At 32.0% G+C, this 23110-nt stretch overlaps 1 protein-coding gene across 10 annotated transcripts in view; it reads right to left on the bottom strand.

Annotated features, from left to right (window-relative positions):
• Positions 1 to 23110, bottom strand: part of LOC145259106 (protocadherin beta-11-like) — a 1732684-nt gene that overhangs the window by 676718 nt on the left and 1032856 nt on the right. Inside the window, exon 4 of one of the 10 annotated variants that reach the window (XR_013864127.1) lies at positions 13692 to 13757. The exons of the other annotated variants lie outside the window; for them this stretch is intronic. The gene's annotated coding sequence lies outside the window, so the exon portion shown is untranslated. Of the gene's footprint in view, positions 1 to 13691; positions 13758 to 23110 lie in introns of those variants that run through there. 10 annotated transcript variants of the gene reach the window in all.

The raw sequence follows: 23110 nt of genomic DNA, 5'->3' as shown, positions 1-23110 counted from the left end.
TTTACATTTCGCTCAGTTTCATGAAAAGAGTCGAATGTGAATTGAAAACAAAAACAAAATGTTAATGGATCGATAGAAGAAGTCATCATTTTTATTGATCAATTTTTCGTTTCCCCTTTTATCTCGGAACTCATTCCGCCATCTTTGCATATGAGGTCAGATCCTATCTGGGATTCCAGCAGGAATGAAGAAACTTGGCTACATCATTTGCATTTTTGTGTTTTCGCATGTTAAATGATTTAAGCATCACATGACCATTTGCTCTTCAAGACCAAATCTATAAAGCCATACTGATGAGTCTTCCAAAGATGAAACGTATGTCTATGGGTAAGAATAATAATAATAATAATGATAATAATAATAATAATAATAATAATGATAATAATAATGACAACACACACACACACACACACACACACACACACACACACACACACACACACACATATATATAGATTATTATATATAGATTATTCCATGGATTTCTGCCTTTGGATTATTATGGACCATCTTCTTACAATTACGGGATTTCCTTGGATTTTACTTGTACAAATGGAAATTCTTTTAACTTTCTTGAAGTTTTACATTTGGATTTTACAGTCACTGGATTTTTTATCTTCCACCAGACTATCCATTCATGTGTAATCACCTTTTTCTTCACCATATTCCCTCTGCTTCACTTTTTTTATTTTCAAGTAAGATCTTTGACTTACTTGTTGTTTCATCAAATACTTCTGCATGCAAAATCCGATCCCGCATTTTGCTAATTCCTACCCTCTGATGAGAAGGAAAGTATTTCTTCGAAACTTCGCGGATTAAGGACTATCCACTTATCTAGTGTTTCCTTTGCAGATTAAATATATTTTTAACTCATTTCAATGTGTTTTTTTAACATATTTTATTAACTGTTTGCTCATATATATATATATATATATATATATATATATATATATATATATATATATATATATATATATATATATGTGTATCCATGTTGGGATGCGTAATTGAAATCGGGAATTGGAAAAGTCAGAACTTTTGTGGGCACAAGAATCAGAATTGGAATCTGAATAATTTGTGGCTTTTTTTTTTCTGATACCAAAAACGATCTCTTTACTTAACTTCATTTATATGATTTTGTTTAAAACAACATCTTCCACTGCCAGTAGTTATAATAAAAAGCCATGCGTGCGTGGTTCCCCTCTGGTGCTGCATGTGAGATGACGCCAGGAAAAATAGTGAAGAAATGATGAATAGGAGAATTGTGAAGTTTGAGTTAGTCCTAAAACAAATATTACTTCTGTCATAGTTAAAACTTGAGTAATTTGATTTGAACTTATCACATTTTTTCATTTTTTTTTTTACCCAATCATGGTGCCTGGGCATCCTAAAAAATTACAGTGATTTCGGAGTACTCCCCCAACCACTTCTCATGATTGCAATTCAATCCTCCCAAGCAACATGCTTCCCCTGTCAGGCTTGTTAATATTGGGAACATCTGTTCTTCAATTCTGCGATGCAAAACTTTTCTTGTGACCCCATTTGAGTTCCTTGGAATGCCGAATTCCAGTGAAAATGGACAAACGGTGCAGTTTCATGCTTTCAGACATGCATATTTCAATTCAGCACTAAAGAAAACCACCATATAGACATACATATCAAGTTTTTGAGTAATATGAAAAAAGAGCTCCAAAAAGGCATGTTTTTTTTGCCCTAAAAGTCCCAGAGGGATTCGAACCAGAATTTTGCTAGGGTTACCCATACTGAATTTATATTAAGAACAATGACCTCCACATTGTGGCCAAGTTTCAGGAAAATCTAATGGATGGATCAAACGCTATGTGGCAAAAAGTGTCATTTTTGGCCATTTTGGTGAATTTTTTACTCCTTTTGGGCCCCCGAGGACACTGAATCCCAATGTAAATAGATAAGGGTACAGTTTCAGGCCTTAACATATGTGTATTTGAGTTGACTACCATGCAAAACCACTATATAGTCAAACATATCTAACTTTTGTTGAAAAATATGCAAAAAGAGCAACAAAAAGGGGCGTTTTTAGCACTAAAAGTTCCCGGGGATGCAAACCAGAATTTCTCCAGGGTTACCCATACTAGGTAATCTAAGAACTAAGAACTAACCCTAAGAACCTTAGTAACTTAAGAACAATCGGCTTCACATTCTGGCCAAGTTTCAGAAAAATCTAATGGATGGATCAAAACTTATGGGACAAAACGTGTCATTTTTGGCCATTTTTGGCCATTTTGGGGCATTTTTGACCTCTTTGGAGACCCTGGGGACATAACGGGAATTTTTGCAAAAAATTTATTTTACTGAATACATCTATTTAATGAAATGCAATTTATGGCAAAATTTCAGAGAAAACTAATGGACGGTTATCTGGCAATCATCTGGACTAACGGACAGATGCACGAACGCACAGATGCTACTGAAAATTAGGTCCTTCTCCAATAAATTGGGGGACCAAAATAATCAATATTTATTGATTTTAAACTACCAGTAAAATAAAAATCTATAGATCATCCCCCAACGGGTGAGTATTTACGTTTGAGAAAATATCTGCACATGTGTTTTTATGATAATCTGTCTGAGAAAAGGAGCTATGAGTGTAGAAAATCTTTTAGCATCTAATGGACCTCGACATTGAAGGCGTGCAATTTTGCTGCTAGTCGAGGTAAGTTGAAAGTACTTTTGATGAAGAGGGACAAGTGCAATAAGTTCACTGGGGTGCATTTCATAAAAGCATTTGTAAATAAGCGCCGGATCTAAGTAGACAGTGCGGTAACTATTAGACCCTTTTTTGGCAGAGGGGTTATGGTTAGGGTTAGGGTTAGAGTTAGGAACTATTAGACCAAGGACCCTTTTTTGGCAGAGGGGTTAGGGTTAGGGTTAGGAACTATTAGACCAAGGACCCTTTTTTGACAGAGGGGTTAGGGTAAGGGTTAGGAACTATTAGACCAAGGACCCTTTTTTGGCAGAGGGGTTAGGGTTAGGGTTAGGAACTATTAGACCAAGGACCCTTTTTTGGCAGAGGGGATAGGGTTAGGGTTAGGAACTATTAGACCAAGGACCCTTTTTTGGCAGAGGGGTTAGGGTTAGGGTTAGGAACTATTAGACCAAGGACCCTTTTTTGGCAGAGGCTAGTTATTGGAGTATCAGCTCAGATGTTGCAATGATATTTCATATCTACCCGAATGGTGGCTTTATACAAGCATGGATATTGGCAGGTGCGAGAAGTTTATGATCTCAGTACAGTGAGTCCACCTTTACTGCAGCCTTGGCAATATCTTCTATATATTTAATCCCATTGGTGTTGTTTGTGAATGTTGGGCAAAATAGTTTGAATATTAGAGTCTCAGGTAAGGGTGCTCTTTCGGCCATGTGGTTGGAAAAGTTTCTTATAGTTGCTAAAGCAGAGGCGTTTTGTCATAGTAGCATTTAATGTAACCATCCAGTTTTGGCCCCTCTCTACTACAGGCCACTATTGCCTTGAGTATATCGATGTCAAGAATAGAGCATGGTTTCGTTAGCACATGTGCCCATCTCGGATGTGATTGCATCAGAGAAGTCATTTATGAAGATTAGGCATAATAAAAAGTATAGATCCCTAGATATTCCCACATTAATGTGATGTTGTTTAGATGTCCGACCATAAAAAACGATCTGAATGTTTCGTTTAGTTAAAAAGCATTCGACTATATTAAATATTCATCTAGTAATACTGTACAAATTAACTTTCCTGACAAAGACGTTTGTGGAAAATATTGTAAAATTCTGTTCACATGTCAAGAGTGATACCGCTAGCTTCACCTGACTTGGCCAGTGTCCAGTATTTGTATACAGAGACGATTTTTAGTCGAACGGGATTGCCTAAGTCCATAGTTATGGTCAGAAAAAAATTGGCATTTTCAACTCGCTGGACTGTTGAGCTCTTGGGAAAGATGGTTTTGGCCATGGCAATTTGTGATTGCAAAGGATTTTTTTTGTATAGTTCTTATATTTATAGGTAGTGATTTCTTATAGTTTTATATTTATAGTAATTTCTTATAGGTCTACATTTAGAGGTAATTATTTCTTATAGTTCATACATTTATAGGCAGTAATTTCTTAAAGTTCTTATATGTATAGGTAGTAATTTCTTCTAATTTTTATATTTATAGGCAGTGATTTAGAGTTATTATTTTTATAGGCAGTGATTTAGAGTTATTATATTTATAGGAAGTGATTTAGAGTTATTATATCTATAGGCAGTGATTTAGAGTTATTATATTTATAGGCAGTGATTTAGAGTTATTATATTTATAGGTAGTGATTTAGAGTTATTATATTTATAGGCAGTGATTTAGAGTTATTATATTTATAGGTAGTGATTTAGAGTTATTATATTTATAGGTAGTGATTTAGAGTTATATTTATAAGCAGTGATTTAGAGTTATTATATTTATAGGCAGTGATTTAGAGTTATTATATTTATAGGCAGTGATTTAGAGTCATTATATTTATAGGTAGTGATTTAGAGTTATTATATTTATAGGCAGTGATTTAGAGTTATTATATTTATAGGTAGTGATTTAGAGTTATTATATTTATAGGTAGTGATTTAGAGTTATTATATTTATCGGTAGTGATTTAGAGTTATTATATTTATAGGTAGTGATTTCTTATGGTTCATATATTTATAAGCAGTGATTTTTTTAAAATAGTTTTTGTATTTATAGGTAATTCATTTTTTATAATCTTTGTATTTATAGGTAATAATATTTTTTTTTATAGTTTTTATATTTATAGGTAGTAATTTCATATAGTTCTTATATTTATAGGCAGTGATACCTTATAGTTCATACATTTATAGGCAGTGATACTTATAATTATTATATTTATAGGTATGATTTATAGTTCTTATATTTATCGTTGATGATTTCTTATAGTTCTTGCATTTATAGGCAGGTAATTCTTATAGTTCTTATATTTATAGGCAGGTAATTCTTATAGTTCTTATATTTATAGGTAGTGATATCTTATAGTTCATATATTTATAGGCAATGATTTCTTATAGTTCGTATATTTTTATAGGTTGTAGCTTCTGCTATGTATTTTTTAGTCTTCATGTAGAATAGAGCCCTACTGAAATAATATTATCTTGTAGAAACCCAATTTTAACATGAGGTGCGAGTCTTTCTTAACTATATTGTTCTTTCACAATTTAATAAATACTAGACCACCCGTGACCCGTTGGGTCAGTACGTTATATTAGCTATAGAATTCATGCATGAGCGTGACACTTGTGGCATAAAGAAAATAGTTTTTTTTTACATAACAGAAGCATTTCTATGAAAGTATATTAAAATGAAAAAAGAATATAGATAGATTTCTATGAGTCGTTCTGTTTATTATAATTGTTATTTTTTTTTAAATTACAGTTACTGAATTATAAGTGGTTGGTCATACTTATAGGTAAATATGCACTGAACAGGTATCATAATCCTTATTATAGTTAAATTCAAATTTTGATATATCATCTTTTAAATGAAATTGTTAGTTGAAAGTACAGAATAATAAAAAAAACACTCTCCACATGTTAATAATGGCTTTTTAAATAGAAAATGAAAATAAAATGTAACTTTTTTCATTTAATTTAAGCAAACATTCAGTACCCATTGTGTAAAATATTTAATTTGTATGTTAATAATAAGGTCAATAAAATTAAGACAATTCTTTTCTATTTACATTTTTTGTACAATTAATTTTTTTTAAAGAAAGCTTTTGTTATCCTTTTGCTTAATTTAGACTTCTTATCAGGTTCTAACTCTCTTATATCCAGATTAATTATATTAATCAATTTATTTTATTGAATATGTATCGCTGAAAAGCACGGGTGCTTAAGCACTTATTGTACAGAAAATAAATATTGTATTCATATGCTAATAATAAGGTCACTAAAACTAAGACAATACTTTTCTATTTACAACATTTTTTGTACAATTTGAGGGTTTTAAAAAAAACTTTTATGTTTTCCTTTCGCTTAACTATCCAGTTTTACATCGCTCCCTTTTTCTCTCTCTCACACATACACGTAACTATTTCTCGCGTACGTAACGAAAACAGAGGGAGTAGGAGTGTTGAAATCTATGAGAGTGAAAGTGAGAGGTGTTTTCTTTTACCGCCGCTGTTTCTATTAATAATGAGTGTTGTTTTTTTAAAAGGGAGAAGTTTTTTTGAAACTGCGACAGACTTTACGAAGTTGAATGTTTTTAGCCGTTAAAAAAAAACAAAAAACTATTTGATCAAATTAAATGAAATTGTTTGTATTAAAAGCGATATAAAAATTCCGGAATTGGAATAACGGATTGAAGACGTTGCTATTTACGCATGCGCAACCGGATGTTGAAAACCGGAAATCTGATTGCAAACATACAAGATCCATAGACTTTTAGTATTATATAGATATACCAAAAAATTGAATTTAATTTGAAAATCCTGAAAAATAGCACAGTTTGTAAATTGCATAAGTACAAAAATATTTATATCCAAGGGACATTTTGGGGGATCTTAACTTATGAGATATTTAGAATTTGATCAAAACATTAATATAGCATATACATATAATATATAAAAAAATATATATTAATGATAAGATGATTCCAATATGTTTCCTGATTCCGATACAATTACGATTCTGTACTAAGTTCCCGATTCCGATAAAATTATCGATTCCGATTCTGATTCTTTATAAATCTCTAAATATTAAACTATAAAATTGTTATTTTTTCACCGATGTCTATAAAAACACAAGTTAAATGTGCAGATATTTTTTCAAACATAAAAACACACATTGTGGGAGGGGGGAGGGTAGTCTATAGATTTTAGTTTTACTGGCAGTTTAAAATAAAGAAATATTTATTATTTTATTATAACTACCAGCAGTGGAAGATTTTTTTTAAACAAAATGAAATAAAAAAGATCATTAAAGGAATCGGTCTTGGCATCGGAAAAAAGGCACAATTGTTTCTAATTTCGATACAGATTCCAAAATACATCCAAAAATTCTGATTTTTCCGATTCCCGATTCCAATTCCGATTAATTGTCCTAACATTTATATATATACTAGCAGTTCTGCCCGGCTTTGCACGGGCCCAATGTGTTTCCTAACTTTATGTGCATATATATATATATATATATATATATATATATATATATATATATATATACAGGGTGACCCCCCCCCAAAAAAACGGGTCCCAACTCTAATTAGGCCCCGTTTTTTGGTGTTTTCTCCAAATGAAATGAAACTTTCGTCATAACTAGTTTATTATATTCAAAACATCACATCAAAACACTAGGGCCTTTGGCTTTTTTTCTCTGTTGACTGTGAAATGCCCAGAAAAACAATTGACTGCGCTCTGTTTTTTTTGAGCCCCCCTATATATATATCTATATATATACGAGTAAAAGTACCCGTCGTTTACTGGGTTCAAAAACAGCCTACAGAAAATGGACTCTGATTTATGAAAGTATGATAGTTATGAAAAAGAAGGGTTGTAAAGAGATAGCTTCCAATTTGGGGGTATCAAAACCAAAGCAAAATATGATGAAAGTAAAAATAAAATATATAAACCCCATAATTTATTATACCATACCTGTTCACACTGAAACACTTATCACAATATTCTGTGGATCTATATTAAAAAACCTTGTTAAACATGTTGTGACATATTTCCATTCTATGGAGGTCAGGTGCGAACGAACACCCTATAATTTTATTATACCATATTTCTTTAAACTGAAACATAATTATCAAAGTATACTTACTCAGATAGATATGAAAACTCTTTATTAAAATTTGTGTCTATTTCCATTCTATGGAGGCCAGGCGCGAACACAGACCCCACAATTTTATTATACCATCCCTATTTAAGTTAAAACATACTTATCAAAGTATTATTATGTACATCTATATCAAAAACACTTGTAAACGTTCTTTTTAATTTTTTAATTTTTTATTTCCATACTTTGTGGACCAGGCGCGAATGCAGACCCCACAATTTTAATGAACCACCGTTGTGCCAGATCAAACATACCCATTCCTGTGTCTCGATACATCTTCTATCATGATATGTAATCAGTTTTTTAAAATAGTCAACCATATAGGAACCTATTCGTGATCACACACACACACACACACACACACACATTCAGCTTTATATATATATATATATATATATATATATATATATATATATATATATATATATATACATGTTAAAACGTTTGACTCTTATCCAGGTAACCAACATCTAAAATATCAAGTGTTTAGACCAAAAATTGGCGGAGGAGTTTTGTAGAGTCTGCAAAAGTCAGCTCTTTCAACTTTGACCTATTGGAAGACAAATTATCGCTCAAAAACTGATAAAAAACTTGCTGCACGTCTGAATACCCTTTATGTAAATTTCAAATGTTTTCACCCAAAATTTGCTGAATAGTTTGCTAGAGACCGCAAATGTCAATCTTTTTAACGTTGACTCGTTGACAGAATAAAATTTCGGCCAAAAACCGATTAAAAAGCTTTCCCTATATCTGTTACACTTTATGTAAAATTTCAAATGTTTAGACGAAATATTTTGTAGAGACCGCAGAGGTCATTCTTTTTTTTTTTTAATTTGACCCCAATTTTGACCCCTTAACATTTATTTTTTTGGACTCAAATCAAATTAAACAGTTTGATTTATGTCCAAGTAACATACATCTAAAATTTCAAGTGTTTAGACCCAAAACTGTCAGAAGAGTTTGGTAATGTTCTCAAAGATCAAATCGTTGAACTTTGACTCCTTGACAGCCAAATTTCTGGCTGAAAACCGATTAGAAATATTTTCCCAAATCTCAATACCCCTTATGTCAAATTTCGAGTCTGTAGGCTAGAAAACTGACAGAGTAGTTTGGTAGGGAAATGTACACAACAGACAGGCACACACACAGACAATTTCACACACACACACACACACACACACACACACACATACACACACACATATATATATAGAGAGAGAGAAAATAAAAAAGGAACAAACCGTATTATGTGTTCACCAACGTTTCGTCTTTATTTCGAGACTTCCTCTATAAAATAAAGATGAAACGTTGGTGAACACATAATACGGTTTGTTCCTTTTTTATTTTCTCTATTTTGTCGGAATACTATTTCCATTATTTTCATCATATATATATATATATATATATATATATATATATATATATATATATATATATATATATATATACGAATCATTATTGCATTTGATTCTGTGACAAAAGACTTGTGAACAATGCAGCGTAACGGGCTGTAGAAGTCAAAATATTTCGAACACTCGCAGATCAAGCAAGTCGATATTTGTGCAAACTACGACCAAAAACGGACAGAAATGGACGGATTAACTTTCCAAAGCTTCCTTGGAAAAAAAAAAAATGCTGGGGGGGGGAAGGGAGGTAAAAAAAAAATTCCAGAATGTGTGGTTAAATATTTTTCATCTTCCTCATCCTCCACCTCCTACTTCAAGATTTGTCTCCAAGAATGTCTGCCTTTTTGCTAGCAAAATTCTCTGTTTTTATCGATTGTTTCCAAAAAGAATGTGATGAAACGTCTTGACGCAGAAGAACATAAACGGCAAACTTGATGCAAAGCAAACAAACATCGGACAGGGAGAGCGCGGCGTACTTGTCAATGTTGCGAGCATCAAATGAAATGAATAAACCAAAATATGTTTCGAATTAACCAGCATCGTCATAATCGTCATCATCGTCGTCATCATTCTAACAATAATCATCATCATCATTATTGTCATCTTCATCATCACCATCTTAATCATTATTGTCATCATCATTTTCATATTCAAAAATATGTTCTAAATACATCATCATCGTTACCATCATCATCATTATCATCATCGACATCAGCATCATCAGCATCGTCATTGTTGTCATAATAATCATCCTCACAATCATCATCATCATTGTAATCGTCATATTCATCATCATTGTCATCATCGTCATCATCAACATCCTCACAATAATCGTAAGCGACATTTTCATCATCTTCATCAGCATGGTCATCATCATCATCGTCGTCATCATTATGATCATTAACATCACAATCGTCATCATCATTATTATATTCATCATCATTACCATCATCATCATCATCAGCAGCAGCAACAGCAACATTGCCATCAGCAGCATCCTCACAATCATCAGCATAATTGACTTCTTCATCATTTTCATCAGCATGGCCATCTTTATCATCATCGTCATCATCACGATCATTTTCATCATGATCGTTATTATCATTGTCAAATTCATCATTGCTATGATCATCATCATCATCAGCATCCCCACAATCATCAGCGTAATTGACAGCTTTATCATCTTTGTCAGCATTGTCATCTTCATCGTCATCGTCATCGTCATCTTCCTCACAATCATCATCATCGTCGTCTTCATTATCATCATTATCAATATCGGCATTATCAGCATCCTCACAATCATCCGCGTAATTGACATCTTCACCATCTTCATCAGTATGGTCATCATCATTATCGTTGTCGTCATAATTATCGATAAAATTAGAGGAGAAAAAGGGGAGGTAATGCAACGCGTGTATGGCACCAGGTAGAGTGTGTAACGTAGCGACACACGTGAATTAGTCAAAGATTTTTTTATTAATATAGAAATTTCGAAAGTCCATTAAAACAGTTTTGTGATATTAAAACGTTTTGTAAGTTTAATTAAGGAAAGGCTGAACAATATTACGACTTGACAAATTGTCCACTTTATTTCTATAGCAGATGGTGGTGGTGGTGGTGGTGGTGGAGGGTGATCCAGGCGAAAAACATTCGTGTTTGCGATTATAGCAATCAATGTCTCCAAAATGGCGTCGTGTACAAAAGTTGATGAGAGTCTTGAAGAATGTTAAACTTGATTTGTCTTCAGACCGGGAAAGTTAAGGACGGCCATGTTGAACTGAAAACAGAATTGATTGAAAAGCTTCCATTCGCACACGAGTGCATTGTATAGTCCGTTATTTCGTTATTCGAATAATACAATTTTATATATCTTTGCATTGATGAACGCATCAATGTCTGTACCTGTCCATATTTGCTGCTATCAATTTGTTCAGACGTATATGAGAGAGTATGTATAAATAAAATTTCAAACGAAACTGAATATCAATTTAAGGAAATGTGGATAAGCATAGAAACATGATAGTAGAAATAAAATCTCAAACGCGTCATTAAAGCTGTGTTACATATTAGGCACTCTACATCAGGAGTGATTACGTTATCTAGTGTGAATTTTGAACAGGGTCACGCTGAGTGCATGGTAATCCAGATCGATAAAAAAAAGTATCGTTTTCAGGGTTGGATGACAGATGAGTGACAAGGTAGAGGCAATTGACGTATACAATCCTTCTTCCAACACTATGGACCCATTTTGTCAGCTTCCTTTATCTACATTGATGCTATCGACGAGAGGCTGTACACTTTGGAGACCTGCTATAGATGATGTGCATGAATCAACTCGAGAGCTGCAAAAACTGGACCCGTATTTTCCAAGGCAACCAAAAGCGCACAGGATGCTACACGTGTTGCGGCGCTCTACAGGTACCTTTTCTGTATCTCCAGACGAGCCGATTCCACAGACATTGTCCTTTAAAGAAGAAGAAAGAACTCTTCTCAGGATTACCGGCAACATCTCCCGGTTCACTTGCATCACCGCCGTTTCGATACAAAACTAAGGTTTTCATTCAGCTTCTTTTGGGAAGCCATGCATACGAGACACGGCCATAATGTCTGTCCATCTGCGTCACTCATGTCTGAAGTAATAAAGTTAAGTTTAAAAAGTAAATAACTAGTTATGATGACATTATTCTATCTCTTCTAAATCCCTTCTCTCCAAATATGAAAACCTTCAGCAAACGTCTCCTTGTGTTTTTTTTTTGCATAAAAGTTTATTCGTCTTAGTTTAACAGACGAAACAACTGACAACCATTAGACGGAACGGTGGCAACAACAATAAGTGGAAAGCATGTAGAATGTAATCGTTTCTTTGGTTTTTTGATAACATATTAATGAAATCGTTTATTTATTTATTTTCCGACTGTTATCCTCATCTTTATAGTTGTTGTTGTTTCGGGGCCTATGGCACAGTGAATAGAAGTGTTAAATCTCCACGGTTCCAGGTGAACATTGTCTGAAGATAGTGGTTTCAATCCTACCCAAAGCCGACCAGAGGATTAGTTGGCCAAAACGTGGGGAGATGACAACAACTATGGAAGGCAGTAATTACTGAATATACAGTTAAGCGACTCACCATTCCTATCCGGTCGTGGTTAATCATCTGAAGAAGCCAGAGGATGAGTTGGCCGAAACGTGGTAAAACAACAACAGCTATGAAGATGAGTATAATAGTCCGAAAATAAATAATTAAATATCCAAATTATATCAAAAAAGGATTCCAATTAAAAAAAACATAGATTTCAATAAAAAAATAGATTCCAATTAATATATATATATATATATATATATATATATATATATATATATATATATATATATATATATACACATTATATATATAGTCAGTGGAGGAGAAATCCTTCATGACTGAGATAACTATCATCCCTTCTATTATCCCTCCTCCCATACCTATACCCCTCCAAGTGGCCCCTATTCTCCACACTAAGAACCGATTCTGGGTTTGGCCATACCCACATGGGGAGCAAATAAATAGAAACATTTAAAAAAATCTCCTACGTACATTTATTAATACACCTCTTTACCTAAACAAACATAATATTAAGAATACCCGAACAGTCTAAGACTGAAACGAAAAATCAGAATACTAAAATCTAAGAATCAAAAAAATAAATATCAAAATTGAATGAAAACACCCCTACACTTACTTCAAAGGAGCTGCCCCCCCCTCCTACCACATACACATTAGTAACGACTTTGGATCATAGTTACCTTCCTAGGGAAGCAAATAACTTTATAATACTATAAAACAGAACATACATTCTTCAAACCAATAAAAGAAAACACACACACACACACACGCACACATACACACACACCCTATCCTATGCACCCTGTTGACCAAGTACCAACGGCCCCCTCACCCCCACTCAAGTAAGAGTAAAAAAATAAAAAAATTATAAAAAAACAATGAAAGATAAACAGAAACACAAGCAGAGAGAGAGAGAGAGAGAGAGAGAGAGAGAAAGAGAGAGAAACATAAGACATCAGTCCAGCCCAACGAACCAGTAATAAAAATTGAACATACGGATGAAAAGTAGAATCATGTACACATGTTTCCACCTCTCAGAACATTTCAAATGAACTACGAAAATGTTCTTTTCATTTTTTACACGTTTTGAATATATTCTTATCATTTTAACTGCTTTCTGAAGAGAACGCTTAATAGGACGTCTGAAACGCGTTAAAACAATGTTAATGATTTAAAAACATTATTACAATGATCTAAACATAATTTTCAATGAAAAACCAAGACACAGAAAAATAAAATAATGTTAAAAAAATACACATTAGAAACAAATGGCAACAACAGATCTAGCTAGTCAAAGGGAAAAAGAATTTATGTTTTTTTTTTTTTTTGTAAAATTAACAAAATCAGGATATATGAAAGCGTTGTACTTTACCGTGATGTAACGTCAGGAACAACTAATGCTTACCTGTAAAAGAAACAAAAAAGAATATTAATTTTTTGTTGTAACACCAGTATTAGCAATATTATATATATATATATATATATATATATATATATATATATATATATATATAGTATTATATATATATATATAGAGTATTATATATATATATATATATATATATATATATATATATATATATATATATATATATATAGAATATAGTGTTCATTCAAGAAGGCATCTTTGACCTACGAGCATATGAAAGTTCACCATCTGCGGAAGAGTGTGCCGGACGTCTACAGGATTGCAATTACGCATGTGGTGTCACAGATCTTGGGAGCTGCTGAAGATTGCATACTGAACCCTCATTCATCGTCTTCGATGAGAGAATCCACCATATATATATATAAGTAAAAGTAATTAATAAAACATGTTAAAAACACTTTGAAAAAGAGTTAAAAACATATGTAATTTTAAAAAAGAAAGCAAAAAATAAGTGGATAGTTCTTAATCCGCGGAGTTTCGAAGAAATACTTTCCTTCTCATCAGAGGGTAGGATTTAGCAAAATGCGGGATCGGATTTTTCTTGCAAAAGTCTTTAATTGAACTACAAGTAAGTCATAGATCTTACTTGGTAACAAACACTGAAGCAGGGGGAATATGGTGAAGAAAAAGGTGATTTCACGTGAATGGATAGTCTGGTGAAGAGTAAATTATCCAATAACGATAAAATAAAAAAAAAAGTGGATTAAATTTCCATTTCCACAAGTAAAATCCAACGGAATCGCGTTATTGGAAGATGATCCAAAGTAATCCAAAAGGCAGAAATCAATGGAATAATTCACAAATGGGTACAAGGAAAAAGGGAATGAGTTCAAATAATATTATTAAAAGAAAGATAAGATGTGCATAGAAAAAAGAAATGGAAGAATTTAAAACACGGTTGTCAAGGCTGAGCTGATTTAAGAAAAATGAGTGAAGAAGAGAAAAACAATTGATTGGTGATTGAGTTAATTTTAGAATATGTCAAGGTGTCCCAGACAGGATGACGCTGAAATGGCGCCAAATATATATATATATATATATATATATATATATATATATGACTACTTCATTTAATCACATAAAATAATATACGAAAATATAAAATTATACGTAAACTTTAAGTATTTACTTCAACAGTGCTTAATACGTAGGTAGTGCTAAGTAATAAGTTATAAAATATTCTGTGTAGCTTAATTGCCATATATATTTTATAACTTATATATATATATATATATATATATATATATATATGTACATATGTATATATAAATACAGGGTGACCCCCCCCAAAAAAAAAATCCCAAAAAACAAAAGCTAACTGGAGGCCATCTAGAACATAGGCTGTAGAACGGAAAAAAAGGCCAAATACCCTAGTGTTTTGATGTGATGTTTTGAATATAATAAACTAGTTATGGCCAAATTTTCATTTCATTCGGACAAAACACTAAGAAACAGGGCCTAATTAGAGTTGGGACCCGTTTTTTTGGTCACCCTTTATATATATATATATATATATATATATATATATATATATATATATATATATATATATATATGTGTGTGTGTGTGTGTGTGTGCATGTGTATGTATGTGTGCGTATATGTGAGTGTTTCTGTGTGTATATATAGAGTATATATGGTGTAATCCACATTACAGCTCGCAGATCCAAAAAAGTTGCAAATAAACTCTACTCTACCATATTCTTGATAAGAACACCCTTAATGGTAGCAACTTAACGAAGCTCATAAACAAAATACAATGAAATTATCATTCTCAACATCTGCTAAGTGAAACTATTATAAGTTCAAATAATGAAAAAATAGATAAAGCGATCAGTTAAAGTGTACAAAGTAACAGCCAGAACACTGTGTTTGTTTGTTTGTTTGTTTTTGACAGCCGCATCAAACAGTCACAACCATGGCATCGTTAGAAAGGTCAATCTCTCGAGTGAAAAATACGCAAAAAACTGACGAAAAAATAATTTATTTGGTTAAACTGGGCAGTTTGTTGCATTGGGGGCGTACATTTATCCCGCATTTTCAATGTTATTATTACGTAATTTATTCAATGTTATTATTACGTAATTTAAAAAGAATTCAATGTATTTCATGTACATTTGAAAATTACTGACTCATGTTACCGGAAATGACATAATCTCTCCTTAATGGTGGTTATTATTATTACAGCAGAAACTGGTTCAAAGTGGTTGGAGACTATAAAACCGAAAAAAAACAACTGATTTTCAAGTAAAAATAAATAGCACCTACGAGATTGTCGCGTGTCAAATAGTAACATATCCAAGAATCACCAAAAACGGTAAGGTAAAGAAATAACTATGATTGACAATATTTATCGATGAGACGAAAACAAAACGATGTATTTTAGTGTAAAAGTATTAATTGAAGAGCACTGAGTCATTTTACCGGAAATCATTTCTCCCCACTTTTTGTTGAAACAAAAATGAATGCATCTTTTCAATGGGAAAAATGCCATATTTTCGACACTGCATATAAATGTGAAGTCATTAAAGCTGTAGAACTGGCACGTATATACGGTCCAAAGCTTGACAATTTAAGGACAGATTCCGCAATCATATAGCATCTCCGAAACCAAAAGAGATTAGGAAACAGATAAGTAATGATCATCCTCAGATAAATGGAAAAGAGAATTACGAAGAAATTACATAAAATATAAATTAAAATCTTAGGAAGTGCTAGAAAATATACACTCATGTGTAACCAATAATTTTTGTGCAACAAAACTATATATATATATATATATATATGTATATATATATAATTTAAATAAATAAATATATACATATATATATAATTTGAATAAATAAATAAATATATATATATGATTTAAATAAATAAATAAATATATATATATATAATTTATATATATATATAATTTAAATAAATAAATATATATAATTTAAATAAATAAATAAATATATATATATAATTTAAATAAATAAATAAATATATATATATAATTCAAATATATATATATATATATATATATATATATATATATATATATATATTTACTTGTGGAAATGGAAATTTAATCAACTTTTTTGGATTTTACCGTTATTGGATATTTTACCATTCACCAGACTATCCATTCACGTGAAATCACATTTTCTTCACCCTATTCCCTCTGATTCGCTATTATTTAATTGTAGTTTCAATAAATATTTTTGCAAGAAAAATCCGATCCCGCATTTTTCTAATCCCTATCCTCTGATGAGAAGGAAAGTATTTCTTCGAAACTCCGCGGATTAAGAACTATCCACTTATTCTGTGCTTCATTTTTAAAATTAAATATGTTTTTACCTCTTTTTCAGAGTGTTTTATAACATGTTTTATTAACTACTAGTTCTTTTATATGTATATATACATGCATATATATATATATATATATACACATATATATATGTATGTATGTATATATATATATATGTACATATATATATATATAATAGAACAACAATACATTAAGCTATATAAATATAAAGTCATATATATACGGCATAATCACGTTGACACATCAGTTCTTGTGAGATCACCGAAGTAAAGCAACGTTGAACCTTGCTAGTACCAGATGGATGACGATTTGGTAGCTCTAGGAGCTGTATATGCTCTCCGCTTATCTCAGCATTGTTTCCAGTCGCCCTTAATACCACTTGCCACTAGTATTTAACAACGCTGCCCCAGGAGAGGTGCGGTTGAAGGTTGTGCAACTCTTGCAACACAAAATTCACGCGCAAGAATTCTACAAGAGGGTATTATTAGTCTATCAGGATCGAAGGAATCTACTATAGTCTCATATATATATATATATATATATATATATATATATATATATATATATATATATATATATATTTACCAGTGGTGAAAAAACCGGATTAGAGTGCTCAATGTGCAGCCAGAGCAGTATATAGGAAATTTATTACTCCATAATGAGATTACATATTAATTCTGACGATGCTAGCTGGATGTTTCCTCTTCTTTTTGAGGACTTTCCCCTAGCTGAAACAATATGTAAACTCATTCTGGACTCACAGTAATAAATTTCATATATATATATATATATATATATATATATATATATATATATATATATATATATAGGGTCATGTATGTATGGAAAAAAATTGACTTATCTTTTGTATAAGCAATATGGCCTGAAGAAGTTTCTGATTACTAGTAACTAGTTGGCTGAAACATGCCCATGAATGTGTAGCGAAATATTATTGCTTATTTAAAAACAAATAGAAAGTATATCGTGCCCTACTTCTCTATTAACCTCATTCATTGGTTACTTCACCTCTGGAAAATATTAACGTTTTAATGTCTATATATATATATATATATATATATATATATATATATATATATATATATATATATATATATATATAGGGTCATGTATGTATGTAAAAAATTGACTCTGAGGTTCCGCCACTAATTTGCTCGGAAATCCACACAGATGATTTGTTTATTGTGGTGAAGGCTTTGTGTAGAACCAATCACACTTTTTAGTATTACGGCTAACCTCCGTCGGTGCAGATGACTGCCACAGGACAGAATATACAGTAGACCGAAGGTTTTAGATCAGGGTTCCCTTCTCCAAGATGCATGTCTTTATGAGGACTGGCGTGCATCTCTCCCAGTGAATTAATATCCCCTAGATACGCGTACCAACCTGGAAATTTCTACGACTCGGCCCGTATGTACGTATATATATATATATATATATATATATATATATATATATTGTAAGAATGCCTGCGCGTATATATATATATATATATATATATATATATATGAGCAAATAGTTATGTATGTGCGTATATATATATATATATATAGTTATGTATGTACGTATATATATATATACATATATATATACATATATATATATGTATATATATATATATATATATATATATATATATATATATATATATTGTAAGAATGCCTGCGCGTATATATATTATATATGCATATATATATGTGTATATATATATAATGTCACATATATGTATCTGTATATATAATGTCACATATATGTATCTGTATATATAATGTCACATATATATGTGTATGCATATATATGTACGTATGTATAGTGTCATATATGTACATATATATATATATATATATATATATGTGTGTGTATGTGTCTGTGTGTGTCTGTGTGTGTGTCTGCGTGTGTATATAGAGCGATTTTTCTAATCTTGTTTTCGCTCTTATCTATAGGAATGATATAATTTCTTCCTCTGCAGGTAACTCTCTTCTTTCATATCTAATGAGTCAGCCAAAATGGCATCTCTTTAAAAATGCATCTTTTCCCTCCAAATATCTTCACCCTCCCCCACCACCACCACTACTCTTTTTATCCCGCTATCTGCTCCTCTCACCCTCCCCTCACTTTCAATCTATATGTTGGATATACCGTTCTCTATTCATTTACCTATATGCAAAACTCGGTTCATTACGTCACCGTTCACGCAGATATTTAACGAACCGCCGATTAGCATCTGACAGCCTAATTCTCTCTTCATCTCCCCATTAGCGTTTTGATATTAGCAGTTTTAATCTATGCACGCGGAGTGTCACTATACCTACTTCCGAAGCCCTGACTGAACTAACTTGCATCCATCCCTATTTCTCCTACCGGGAAATGATTGTTTCGTCAGCACACACACACATATATGTTTTATAATTAACATTGTTAAAAGTTAATTAGTTATCATCGATCTATCCGTCCATCTATCTATTTATCTATCTATTCAATGATATTCTTAAAATAGTTTATATTGGGAGTCATTTATTGTTTATAGAATAAAGTGCAGCAATGGGTTTTCGCTGAGGATGTTTACATTAATTAGCCAGGTTAAATACAAATAAAATAACCTTGAGCAGGTGTACTTGACAGAGGAGGTCACGTTAAGAAGACGTGTCTTTTAATCGGTTACGTCACCGGAACTGATGTAAAGAGGTCGAGAGTTTTACTCAGTCGAGAGTTGAAGTTTAGTCACGAGAGTTAATAGACGTACTTAAAGCCAGGAAGCGAGGCTGAGAAGAATAAGCACGTAGACGAAATACAGAATCTGTGAAGACCATTTGAGACAACTGAAATAAATTTATATTTTAAAAATATAAAGTGTTGTTCTCTGGTTTCACAAAAGTAGGAAGAACAGAGGTCTCAATTAGTTATGGTTGGTCATTTCATGTTTTATCACGGAGCTCAGCACTGAAGATAGAAGAACTCTTGAAGAAAAGTATGAAGCATATATTATTCTTCTTATAAAAAAATGATACCTTATCTATATATGAACTGTAATATATACCAGTGCGATAAATCCCTGATACGACATGACTCAGTTTATACGTCGATATCATATCCTCTGATTAAATAAACATACATACAATTTATACGTTTATAACAGGTGTTATAAGAACAATATCCCTCTGAATACAATATAACTGTTTTAATATTTCTCACCTCCCTAATGGGGATGCGATGTCGTGGGATTCATCAGGAACGACATGAATCAATAAAATTATATATATATATATATATATATATATATAATTTTTTATATATATATATACATATATATACATATATATATATACATATATATACACACATATATATACACATATATATACATATATATATGCATATATATACATACACATATATTTACATATATATATATTTACATACATATATATTTACATATATATATATAAATATATATATATATATATATATATATATATATATATATATATATATATAGAGAGAGAGAGAGAGAGAGATGTTGTTTGTTTTGGTTTTAGCGATATGTTTTGATTGAATTCAATTATTTACGAAAGTGCATTTGTACCTAAATGCGAGTTGGGAATAATTTTCCCTTTAACCAACTTGGTAACCCCACATGGGGAGCGGTATATATATTATTTTTTATTATTTTTAAAATATAATATAATATTATATTAAAATTTTTTTAAAATATAATATTATATTTTTAGAATAATATATATATATATATATATATGTATATATATATATATATATATATATATATATATATATATATATATATATATATATATATACTAACAGGGAGACCTGGCATTGCCCGAGATTGAATGATGATCAATAATATTTTTATTGTCATCGATATCGTTGTTTCTCCATTGAGATTCACCGGGAGGAAGCTTCACATGTCTCCCGCGGTGACGTTACACACACACACACACACACACACACACACACAAACACACACACACACATGACTTAGTCCACAATATCTTGTCCTCTACATTGCACTGTAGATAGCCTACTGTTTGTTTTATAACATTATTTTTATAGATATATATATTGGCCTAAGTTACAGTTTAAAATTCAAAAACCAATTATCATATTTCAATTGTGCTCTAAACGAAACCTGATTTTGAACGCGCCTCTCTTATATCAAAGAACCTACTGTTAATTTTATATGATTGGCCTTACTGCTTGTGCGGTGATAATAGCTTAAATTTAAGTTAAAAATGAAAAAGACAAATATTTTAAACGCGCCCCTCTTATGTCAAAGAACATCTTGCTAGATATCGTTGTTTATAAAATCAAGGTTACTTTCATATATATACATATATATTTAATCACAGAAGAATTGTACAAAAGTATTACCTCTTAATTTAGAAATATAAATTACCTGCATATTTTAAGAGGTTCGATGCAATTGTGGTTAGGGGTTGTCTATAATACCCCCACATAGCTTATCCTGCCTTGACAGAGTTCAAAATAGACTTCGTAGCTTAGTGGGGGATGCCCTTTTCTCTTCCCTGCAACCTCTTCCCCAAAGAAAAGACGTTGCGAGCCGGTCTCTGCTTTATCGTTATTTTCATGGCAAATGCTCATCTGACCTTCAATCTACGGTACCCCCTCGCCAAATTTTCACGAAAAACACTCGTCTAGCCCAAACCACTATCAATAATTTCCCACACTATTTATCTGTGCTAAATGTAGATTCCATAAACAAAGCTTCTTTCTTAGAACTGAATGCCCGTGGAACTCTCTTCCGATTGCCTACTTTCCAACTGACTACAATCTGATTGTCTTCAAGTCCAACGTAAACAAGTTCTTGATGAACCGTCCCCCAAGTAATCCAATTTACAAAATTCCTACCACTTATGTTTACTACGCTATAATCACATTGACTAATGCATACCCATTAACCCTTATCCTTAAGTAGCCTCCAGGCCTTGATAAGTGGTGATTCTTGCATAAAAACAAAGAGGATCGCTCGACTATGATCTGCAGAGGATTGTAATGGCTGCCTGTTATCAAGGTTCGATGACCAATACTTTTAAGAAGACAGTCGTTTTAGTAATTATAAAAATTGCAGGTTCTGGCGCACGAAAGTAGAGTGTGTGATCTTCCTGACATTTAGCTGTAAGGTTCTGGTGAGAGACGGCTACCGCACGATGCGACACAATGGAGCGTATGAATATCTACACTAGATCCCCTGTAAAAGTTGAATATTGAATGTAGCAGCAAGTCCTGAGAACGCATATCAGAAAGAACAGCTGGAAAAAATTCATCTACCCTCTACTAGTTCCTTACAGCTACGCACCGAGTAAACATAATGGTAAGAGACAAAGAGAAAAAATAAGAGTTGAGAGGGAAAAGATGACGAAATACCAATGTTCCATGTACAACATAGAAAAGAAATTGGAATCTTAGGAAGATCTTCATCAGTAATTATAGGAGTACCCGGACTCATGAAAAAGGATTTCAAAACATTACCTGACAAATATACCCTGTGAACCAGTTACAAGAAACATTCAAACTATTGCACTAAAAGGGACATCTAAAATTATTAAAAAACAGTCTCTCTGTTTGCATGTGTGAGATAGCGGGTGTATCCGTTCTCAGCCGGAACAAAATAATACGAAAATGTATATATATATATATATATATATATATATATATATATATATATATAGTCATTCACATACAGTACTGTTTCACTGTATCGCAGCTCATCAGTGTGGTTAGAAAAGCAACTACCTCAAATCGAACGACAGTCAACGCTTCTCACCACTAAGCTATTCGACTGCTGCTGTGCGGGTAGTGAATTAACGATCTTTTGTACATCATCCAAATGCCTAAGCTCAATTTGTTTACACCAAAGAGCATCGCTTAATATGCTAACGACAGTTTGTATATCACTTCCCAATATGCTCAACCCAAGATAGGGAGCATTATAGTCATCCACATACAATACTGTTTCGCTG

This window comes from Euprymna scolopes, chromosome 34 (genome assembly GCF_053919585.1).
Source record: "Euprymna scolopes isolate OS-2025 chromosome 34, ASM5391958v1, whole genome shotgun sequence".
Classification (NCBI taxonomy): domain Eukaryota; kingdom Metazoa; phylum Mollusca; class Cephalopoda; order Sepiida; family Sepiolidae; genus Euprymna; species Euprymna scolopes.
Note: the sequence above shows the minus strand (reverse complement) of the source record. Positions and strands in the feature narration are given on the sequence as shown.